Source organism: Hippopotamus amphibius, chromosome 17, assembly GCF_030028045.1.
Source record: "Hippopotamus amphibius kiboko isolate mHipAmp2 chromosome 17, mHipAmp2.hap2, whole genome shotgun sequence".
Taxonomy (NCBI): domain Eukaryota; kingdom Metazoa; phylum Chordata; class Mammalia; order Artiodactyla; family Hippopotamidae; genus Hippopotamus; species Hippopotamus amphibius.
In genome coordinates this window covers 23,150,395-23,159,396 of record NC_080202.1, presented here as the reverse complement: position 1 = coordinate 23,159,396, position 9,002 = coordinate 23,150,395, and the positions used below count along the sequence as shown (strand labels likewise).

At 39.9% G+C, this 9,002-nt stretch overlaps 1 non-coding gene across 1 annotated transcript; it reads right to left on the bottom strand.

The window, feature by feature from the left end:
* Window positions 1-8,679: 8,679 nt before the first annotated feature.
* LOC130841158 (U6 spliceosomal RNA) lies at window positions 8,680-8,786 on the bottom strand. The gene has a single exon (XR_009050194.1). It is a non-coding gene; the product is annotated as a U6 spliceosomal RNA (small nuclear RNA).
* Between the last annotated feature and the right edge of the window lie 216 nt (window positions 8,787-9,002).

Genomic DNA, 9,002 nt, shown 5'->3' with positions numbered 1-9,002 from the left:
ATAAACTAAACTTGGAAATATAGCTGAGCAGGAAATAAGGTGTGACATCTCCTGTAGTATATAAAGTGGCTGTTGGATTAAAAAGTGAATGCTCTGCCTTGATCCATTTCAAAGGCTTCAGAAGCCAGGATCAAAGAAGCATTCATAAAGGCCTTGAGGAGCTAGACTGCTTGTCTTATTTGCTCCAGACCAGTGTCTGGGAGGCTGGCCCAGGATGTGTGGGCAGAATTTCTCTATTACCTTGATCTCCTCCCCTAGAACATCCCAAAGGGTACACTGTGTTCCAGGAAAAACTAGATGCAAAATAGTCAACACAAGGCAAATTCTGAAAAACTTGCCTATTGGACTTCAAGTCTGATAAGATACTAGAAAACATTAAAAACAAAACAGAACACATGAAAATTTAAACTACCTCTTTTAAGGCCAAAAATCTCCATAAATAAAAACAAACTCCCAGTGACAAACTAGGAAAAATATTTTCCACCACTTGATAAAGGGTTAGTATTCTTAACACAAATGTTAGAAGTAAACCACTCCCGACAAGAAAAAGGAGAAAAACATAAATAAGCAGCTCATAAAAAATGATAAACAAATGGTTGATAACATGAAAAAGTTTTCAACTTCACCAATAAATTATAAGTACAAATGGCTTTTCAGTGACTGTGAAGCTGGGAAGATCCCGGAGGGGAGAAGGACATTAGATCCCACTGTCCTCCCAGCCTTTCAACCCTCCCTGGAAGCCTCTCAATAAAATGGCTTGATCTCCGCCCCCACCAGATAAATAAACAAATGAATAAATAAATAAACAGAGAAATGAATGCAGCAATGAAGAAATGTTTTTATCTACTAGAGAGGCAGCAATTAAAAGACCAGTAGGGACTTCCCTGGCAGCCCAGTGGTTAAGAATCCGCACTTTCACTGCGGGAGGCATGATTGGATTCCCGGTGAAGGAAGTAAGATCCCTACATGCTGCTGCGTGGTGGTGTGGCAAAAAAAAAAAAAAAAAGACAAATACTACCCAGTGAATTTCCAGGTTATGGAAATTAAGCAATCATGTCCTGTTGGTGCAAATGCAAATTGGTACAGCTTCTTTGGCACACTGCACGGCTCCCAGACCAGGGAAAGCGTGGAGTCCTAACCACTGGACCAGCAGGGAATTCCTGTGTATTCCTTTCAAAATGTCATCTCTTCTACTAGAAATGTACCTTACAGGGACTTCCCTGGTGGTCCAGTAGTTAAGACTCTGCACTCCCAATGAAAGGAGGCTGGGTTCAATCCCTGATCAGGGAACTAGATCCCACATGCTGCAACTAAAGAGCCTGTATGCTGCAACTAAAGAGCCCACATGCTGCATTGAAGATCCCACGTGCGGCAACTAAGACCCAGTGCAGCTACATACATAAATAAATATATTTTTAAAAAATGTATCTTACAGATATATTTATACAAATGGAAAAAGATATTACGTACAAGGTTGTTCACTGTAATATTATAATAAGAATAAAAACCTAAGTTCAATGTAAATGTCCAATTAATAGAGAAAATTAGTGAATGAGTAAACATCCATCCAATGGAAGACTCTGGAGCCATTGAAAACACTAAAATCAATATATGTTCACTGCATCAATGTTCATCTTAAAAAATTATTACAAAGTAATTCCACCCATCAACAGCCCAGATGCCCCCTCATGTACCTTTCTAGTCACAAGCACCCTCTCTAGAGGTAGCTTCACCCTGATTTCTATCACTATACACTAATTTTGCCTGCTTTGAACTTCTTATCAATGTTATCATATAGTATATTTTCTTTTGTGTCTGACTTCATTGGTCATCATGGTGAAATAGATTCATATTGAATGTTGCTATAGTTTGTTAATTTTTGTGGCTACACGGTATTTTTATTAAATATACCAAAATTTATTTATCTGCTCTACAACGCGGTTGTCTCTAATTTTGAGTTATTATGAATAATGTTCTATGACTGTCTCTTCCACGTACTTTCACATATGTCTACTTTTCTGTTGGTTATACACTTAGGAGTAAAACTACTGTGTGTCTATGTGTATATTGTTTTAGTAGATGCTGCCAAATAGTTTTCCAAAACGGTTGTACCAATTTATGTTCCCATCAGCAACATATGAGAGTTTCAGTTGCTTATATAAAAAATTCGGAAGTGTATTTATCAAACTTAACAACAGCCACATCTGGGGAGGGGGATTAGGGAAGAATGGAGGGTTATATAGTTATACATGTAAGTACTTTTTAAAAAAAAATAACAGCACGGGACTTCCTAGGTGGTGCAGTGGTAAAGAATCTGCCTGCCAATGCAGGGGACTTGGGTTCGAGCCCTGCCCTGGGAAGATTCCACATGCCACGGAGCAACTAAGCCCATGCGCCACAACTATTGAGCCTGTGCTCTAGAGCCCATGAGCCACAACTACTGAGCCTATGTGTCACAACTATTAAGCCCACGTGCCTAAGGCCTGTGGTCCACAGCAAGAGAAGCCACTACAGTGAGGAGCCCATGCACCACAGTGAAGAGTAGCCCCGCTCACAGCAACTAGAGAAAGCCTGTGTGCAGCAATGAAGACCCAAAGCAGCCAAAAAAAAAAAAAAAAAAAAAAAAAATAACAGCACTATTTCTTTTTAACAAACTAATAATGTTTTTCTTCTTTGCTATATTCCATTGATTTTGTAATTTAAAAAAGTAAAGTCTTAAATATAAGGACAGAGATCTGGTCCAAAGAAATGGAAAAGACAATTAGGCTAATAAGAGTTCAGTGTGTAGGCATCAAATTTAACTCTGAGCTGCCTGACAGCCCGGGCAGGATATGTTCTGAATAATTCAGGGTAAATAGATGTTCTCAATGCTGATAAGATGTGACAAGAGCCTGGGGAGCGTGATTCATCTTGTTGCCCCATTAGGCAGTGGCCAGTTTTTTGGCATAGCTGAAGACCAGATTTCAAGAAATAGGGGCGTGGGGTAGGAGGTCGGGTAGGAAAAGTGAAAGAGGTGGAAATGTAGGTATGGATTAGATTGTGAAGGAAGTGCAGACAAATCAGGAAGTGTAGACTTTATGACTTGGGCAGTGATGGATCATCAGAGGTCTTTAATCAGGGATGTAAAACCATGCATTTATTTATTTATTGATGTGGATGATTTTTAAAATTATTATTATTATCAGGCTATGTTGGATCTTCTTTGTTGCAGGCAGGCTTTCTCTAGTTGTGGTACATAAAGTCTACTCTTTATCGTGGTGCACGGGCTTCTCAGTGCGGTGGCTTCTCTTGTTGCAGAGCATGGGCTCTAGGTGAGCTGGTTTCAGTAGTTGTGGTGCAGAGGTTCAGTAGTTGTGGCTCAAGAGCTCTAGAGTGCAGGCTCAGTAGTTGTGGCTCTTGGGCTTAGTTGCTCCACGGCATGTGGGATTTTCCCGGACCAGGGCTCAAACCCGTGTCCCCTGCATTGGCAGGCAGATTCTTAACCACTGCGCCACCAGGGAAGCCTGATGTGGACAATTTTTAAAGCCTGTTGAATTTGTTACGATATTACTTCTGTTTTATGTTTTGGTTTTTTGGCCACGAGGCACATGGAATCTTAGCTCTCTGACCAGGGATCGAACCTGCACCCCTTCCACTGGAAGGCTAAGTTTTAACCACTGGACAGCCAGGGAAGTCCCTAAAACCATGTATTTATACTTTAGAAATATAGCCTGGTATCAGTAACCATGTAACAGGTAGTCAACACCCCATCTTTCTAATTACTTTCCTGAAGAAATACAGCTTAATACAACCACTGGCACAGGGATCAAGTCTCTACTTCCCCATCCATCCAGTGGACCAACAGACCAACAGTAAAGCAGAGATGAGCCCTCCCAGTCTTCAGTCAAGTATTTTTCAAAACAAGTCTGAGAAAAAGACCTCAGTTCTCTTCCTCAACAAAAGAACTGCCTCTCAGTAAGCGCTTCTTCATAATGAATCAAATAGAAAATCTTCTTCATCTGTTACAAGGAGGAGTAATTCCACTTTTGGGGTATTTCAAAGGGGCTTCACATTTTGGGTAGGATAGGGGTTTAAGATTTAGCTTCTGCTGTTGGAAACCAAACTCATCAGGACCAGTGGAATTTGGAAAGGATAGATTTGGGGGAACTTTATAAGAGGAAGGGAATTTCAGTTTTTGACTTTGAGTTCTCTACAAGAGAGCTTGAGTGTGTGGGTCACAAAGTCTGGATTCAGGCCGGCAATAAAAGTCTTTATTTTGGCCTCAGGCCTAAGCTAAATTACAGCTTAGCATTAGAGCACTGGGCACTTGTCCATAGTCATGGAATTGTACTTCAATTCACATTTGACCAAGTTTTTTGGGGGGGCGGGGGGGGAGGAAGGGGGGGGAGGTATGTTCTTCATTAATCAGAATTGGAGGTGGAGCTGGGGAAAGGAGCAAAGTCTCCAACGACACTATTCATGAAGGTGTACATTGGTTGACGTTTATTGAAGGAAATTTGGCAGTATTGATCAAGTTTTTATATGCACGTCCTTTCACTCAGCTATTTCATTTCTAGGAATTTATCTTAAAGATAACACACAGGTAGGCAGAGATATAAGGAATGTTTGTTGTAATATGATTAATAATATTAAAAACTGGAACTGATTTAAATGTCCAAGGAAAAGATAGGTTAAATTATGGTATATCCACTTTACAGTATTACAATTCTTCTGATTGATAGCAAAAGAAACAGATTCTAGGTGGTTTGGGGAAAATGAGAATATACTAAAAATATACTTCCTTTCATGAAAAAGAAGGAAAAGTTGAAGCATTAATACTCAGGAATGAATGTAATCAGGGCGGTTTCAGAAATGGGGAAGTTGTCCCATTTACTTTATATAATTCTGTACTGTGTGTGTGCATGTATGTGTGTAATTAGAAGAACTTATTATTTTTATAGTTTAAAAATCTTTAAGAAAGACTTGGTTTTAGCATAAATAACGTATTCTCAGGGCAGCAGTTTAGATTCTTTAGGTCCAGTTTTACTGTTTGTACAGACCTCAAGTAACTTTCAAACTTCTTCTAGACATAGTATTGTAAATTAGTTATTTATTACTGCATAGCAAATTTACTCCAAAATTTGATGGTTTAAGACAGCCAATATTTATTATTTCACAGTTTGCATCGGTCAAGAATTCAGAAGGCACTTTGCTAGGTGGTTCTGACTTAGGGTCTGTCACAAGATTGCAGTTCAGATGTCAGTTGGGATTGCAGTCATCCTAAGATTTGCTCGGGCTGGAGAAACCACTGTCAAGGTGGTTCGTCGCTCACATGGCTGCTAGCAGGAAGCCTTAGTTTCTTGCCAGCTGCTGTCTGAGGGCCTCAGTTCCTCACTACACCGGAACTCTATAGGGCTTCTTGAGTGTCTTCACCGCATAGCAGCTGCCCTTCTACCCTCCTTCCAGTAAGTGATGCAAGAGAGAGCAAGGCAGAAGCCATAATGTCTTTATTATACCTTAGCCTCAGAATGCACATGCCATCACCACTACAGTAGTCTACTGGTCACACAGACCAACCCTGATCCGGTATGAGAGGGGATTATATAAGGTAGTTTTTTAGGAAAACATACTGTTTTCCTTTACTCTCAGACTCTCATTCTGGTCATCAAATATGTGCGGATTTTCCCACACTGACAAATATTCCAACACCAGCGCGGTGTCCTATAATTCAATTCAGTTCTGACACTATCTACCTAGAGTTGGTCTCAGATCCCATAAGTTAGGGACTTGGTCCCACAAGACTGCCCTCACTTCACATGCCAATTGCAAGTCCCAGGTTGTCACTTGTACTTTTTTAGCTTTTTAAATTTATTTTTATGTTTTATGTATTTATGTATTTATTGGCTGCATTGGGTCTTCCTTGCTGCACGCAGGCTTTTCCCAGTTGCGGTGCGCAGGTTCCACATTGCGGTGGCTTCTCCTGTTGCAGAGCATGGGCTCTAGGTTCACTGGCTTCAGTAGTTGTGGCACATGGGCTCAGTAGTTGTGGTGCACGGGCTTAGTTGCTCTGCGCCATGTGGGATCTTCCTGGACCAGGGATCGCACCCATGTCTCCTGCAACGGCAGGTGGATTCTTAACCACTGCGCCATCAGGGAAGCCTGTCACCTGTACTTCTGACGACTGAAGAGTTATAAATCAGGATTCCCACAACCCCCTCCTCAGGTTTGATAATTTGCTAGAATAGCTCACAGAACTCAAGGAAACATGTTCTTATGTTTACCATTTTATTGTGTAGTAAAGGATATGACAAATGATACAGATGAACAGCTAGATGAAGGGATACATAGAGGGAGGTGTGGAAGGGTCCTAGACCCCTCTGTCCCTGTGTTGACCAACCCAGAAGCTCCTTGAACCCTATGTATAGTTCAGGGATTTTTACAGAGGCTTCACCACGTAGGCATGATTGATTATGAACTCAGTCTGCAGCTCATCTCCTCTCCTCAGGTAGGGGGTGAGGCTGAAAGCTCCAAGCTTCTAATCATGCCTTAGTCTGTATGGTGACCAGCCCCTATCTGAAGCTATCCAGGAGTCAACCAAGAGTCACCTCATTAGAACAAAAGATGCTCCTATCACCCAAGAAATTCCAAGGGATTGAGGAGCTCTATGTCAAGAATAAGGGTCAAAGACCAAATGTGAAAACAAAAGATGGGAATCCTCTGGTGGTCCACAGGTTAGGACTTGGTTCTTTCACTGCAGAGGGTGCAGGTTCAATCGCTGGTCAAAGAACAAAGATCCCACAAGCCACACGGTGCAGCCAAAAAAAAGGATGTTCCTAGTTCCTTTATCACTTAGAAAATTACGAAGGTTTTAATTGCACTGGCCAAAGGGCTAGGGGGCGGGGGAAACCAAGATACATGCTTAGATTTTATCACAATATCAGAGGAGTAACTACCAGGCAGCAGGGATCACTGGAGGCCGGTTTGGAGGCTGTGTACAAATAGACCATCTTGATTGCTTCTGGGGAGGGGAAATGGATGGTTTGGGGCCAGTGCAGGAAAGGAAGCTGCTCCCTGTACATGTTTTTGCTTTGTTTTGTTTTGTTTTGTTTTGCTTTGCTTTGCTTTGTTTTTTGGCTGCACTGGGTCTTCGTTGTGGCACGCGGGTTTCTCCAGTTGGGGTGCTCAGGCTCTAGAGAGCTCAGGCTCAGCAGTTGCTGCGCAGGCTTAGTTGCGGTATGTGGGGTCTTAGTTCCCAGATCAGGGATCGAAGCCAGGTACCCTACATTGGGAGCGCAGCAGAGTCTTAACCTCTGGACCACCAGGGAAGTCCCCATATGCTTTTGTATTTAAAAAATTTTGACGCATGTTGAATGCAATACCTATTTAACAGAGTAAAGAAAAAAAAAATCTCCCACCAGTTCGCCCTGGTTTAGACTGGTCATTCTCAAATTTAGCATGTATCCAAATCACCAGAAGGCTTGTTAAAACATAAATTGCAGGGCCACACCATCAGAGTTTCTGATTCAGTAGGTCTGGGGCAGGGATTGAGAATTTTTATTTCTAACAAGTTTTAGGGTGATGGTGATATTTCTGGTCCAGGGACCACACTTTGAAAACCACTGATTTAGATCATCTTGGTCCAGTATGATAGCCACTAGTCACATGCAACTATTAAGCACTTCAAATGCTTCTAGTCCAAACTGAGATGTGCTGTAAGTGGAAAATACACACTGGATTTTAAAGACTTAGTAAAGAATGTAAAATATCTCCTTAGTAATTTTTAAAATTGATTTTATGTTGAAATGATAACATTTATATATATATTGGGTTAAAGGAAATATACTGAAAATAATTTCACGTGTTTCTTTTTACTTTTTAAAAATTTTTATTGACATATAATTGATTTACAATATGTTAGTTCCAGGTGTACAGCCAAGTGGCATATATATATATATATATATATATATAATTTTTTAGATTATTTTCCATTATAGGTTATTATAAAATATTGAGTATAATTTTCCCCGGGCTATATAGTAGGTCCTTGTTTGTTTGTGTCTTTTTACTTGTTGGTTACTAGAAAACTTCACATTAACATATATAGCTGGTATTATGTTTCTATTGGACAGTGCTGTTTCAGATCATTCTTTCTTCTATCCTGTTCAATGTTTGCTATTTCGGTGTCCTTTAACACCAGGAGTTTGCTAAGAGATAAACTGACAAACTAAATTGTTAATAAGTGATGACTTAGTAGATTCACTTCCAGTTAAATTATTTTCATTTTAACTGAGGGCGCTAATGTCCACACATAAAAGAGTAACTAACAGGTGGATTTCTCTGATATCTTGACAGCCAGGTGGAAAAGGTACTTTTTGTTAGGCAGATCTTTTCAATCCTTCCTAGCTCCCACTAAACTCCAAGCACTTACATGGCCTCAGCACATGGCAGGAGAGGGCCTGATGGCCAAAAAAGAATTCATTCCTTTTTCTCAGGCTTGAAAGAAGTTTTTTCTTGTAATGCAGGTATATTAAAGAAGAAAAGCTAAATTATTGTGGAACTACACAACAGCTCTTTTAAAGGCTTTTCAGTTATTACTTCATGAATGTCATATTCTTTTCTTTAAGTGGGTCAAAAGAATTCACTGAATTCATTCAGTTGTAAACATTTTCACTTTTTTTTTCTTTTTTAGCTCTTTATTGGAAAAATATGGAACGCTTCACGAATTTGCATGTCATCCTTGCGCAGGGGCCATGCTAATCTTCTCTGTATGGTCCCAATTTTAGTTTATGTGCTGCCAAAGCGAACACTCACATTTTAACTTAATCCTTTGTTAGTTACTTTATCAAGGAGAAAAATTAGCTTTCAATTTCCATATAAGAATAATTAACCAATGAATTTAGTCATATAAGTTATTTAATTATTAATATAGTACCCCTAATAGAATTATGTAAAATATTTTGTAATTAGTCTTTTCAAAGTTATACATTCTTTCAATTTGTCACACTGTTCTATTAAAGTTTTAT